Source organism: Micromesistius poutassou (assembly GCF_964030765.1).
Source record: "Micromesistius poutassou genome assembly, chromosome: 8".
Lineage (NCBI taxonomy): Eukaryota > Metazoa > Chordata > Actinopteri > Gadiformes > Gadidae > Micromesistius > Micromesistius poutassou.
The window spans coordinates 16,301,450-16,303,337 of record NC_140278.1 but is presented as its reverse complement, the minus strand read 5'-3'; positions in this window follow the sequence as shown (position 1 = coordinate 16,303,337).

Below are 1,888 nucleotides of genomic sequence, written 5' to 3'. Positions count from 1 at the left end.
GTGGGCCCTAATATTAGCCCAAAATGAGGAATCAAGAGCTAATTGCAAATGTTGCATTCAAGAGGGAGTCTCTGGTACAAAGAGGATATCTGATCTAATATCAAAGGGGGGGGGGGGTGATGGTAGAGGTGTGTGTTGATGGATTGTGCATGTGTGTGTGTGTGTGTGTGTTGGTGGATTGTGTGTGTGTTTGTATGTGTGTGTGTCTGTTTGTGGGTGTGATGGTTGAGTGTGTGCTTGTTTGTGTGTGTGTGTGTGTGTGTGTGTCCAATTTGTAGCACTCTGAATTAATGTTCCCTTAAATCTTCTGCCTTTCACTGTATTTGTTTCACACCGATTTTAGCTTATCCGCACAAAATTACAAATAAACAAACAAACCGTAGGCTCGCTTTTTTCCGTTGACCTTTAACGTGACTTCATCAACAACAGATCTGATGAGGCTGTAGTACAGTATCTAAAACAACACTGAAATAAAACATAATCGACACAAACAAAACAAACATCCGACTGACACGCGATCCGACGTTAGAAATCATTATTCAAGTGCTCAGAGATAGTCAAGTGCACCAATCTATTCCCCGAGTCGGTTTCTCCCAACGCAGCCGCCTGTTCCAAAACAGGCTCCGCTGCAATGTCAGATGTGGCCCTAATTGAAAAGTTAATTAACTTTTTGAAGTCATCAGCTGTCACGCCTGCAAATCAGATTGTAGTAGGGTCCCCCGAGGCCAACTTTACATCAGCCTTAATGGCTGGGGACCTTCTCCGTAGATACGTGGGAACATTTGGTCATTGAAAGTACCATTTATGGGAGTATTGTTTAATTAAAGTCAAATTAACAGAACTGTACGCAGAATTTAATTTCTCATATGAATTATTGTCTGAAAACAGAGTGCAGCTCGGATAATCAAACTTTTCATTACGTGCGTATCTCTCTCTCTCTCTCTCTCTCCCTGTCTCTCCCTCCCTTTCTCTCTCTCTCCCCGCGCTCTCTCTCTTTCTCTCTCTCCTGAGGTCCCTTGCCACCTAGTCTCCTCTGCTCCCACAACATCAATGAGAGGAAGCTACCCACAATGCATTGCACAGCCCCCCACCACTCCACTCCCCATAGATTGTATTTTATTTACAAAACTTTTTTCAGGAAAATTCACTGGGGACAAGAAAGTTCCCACACGAAAAACTGAAAGTATGTGATATGGAACAACAAAAGGTTTGTGCTCTGTGGACTAGTCTGGTGCAGATAAGTGTCTCCACCGTGTCGCTATCAGGACGACATACAATGAATGAATGCATGAAAGGCATGAATACATTAACTAGTTGATCACAGCTGGCATCGGCAGCCTCTCCAGAGAACAGACGACAATGCACTGATCTGCTGTTAAATTCCTGAACGTAATGCTCCATAACACTCCAAACATTACCAGTACGTATATTAGAACACCGTTTTAGAATCCAGCACATTTATTTCCTTTTAACATTTAAAATTGATTTACACTTCAGGCAACGTGAAACATACTTTCAGATCTTTTTTTATTATTGACATTAGAAACATAGTGTACACTTTTTTTCCTCCATTGTGATTCACAGCTGTTGTTTATGCTCACAGTGACTCAACACACAGCTTCGGAGATGATGTCATCCTCCCCAGACGCCTCATCCCCCCCTTGTGGCGTTCTGCTGAGGGTCAGCGGCGGGTTTAATTCTCCTCCCGCCTCTTCTTATTAGGACCTCGCCGGCTCGCCACGCTTGCTGCTAATTGGCTGTCCCTCGTGGCCACTTGGAGGAGAGGTAGAGGAGGAGGTAGACCAGCCAGCCCCTCCCTCCCCCCACTGTCACGGCCGTTAGTCTCAATCTCAGAGGGGGGTGTCCGATGGGACGGTAGAGTCTCTCT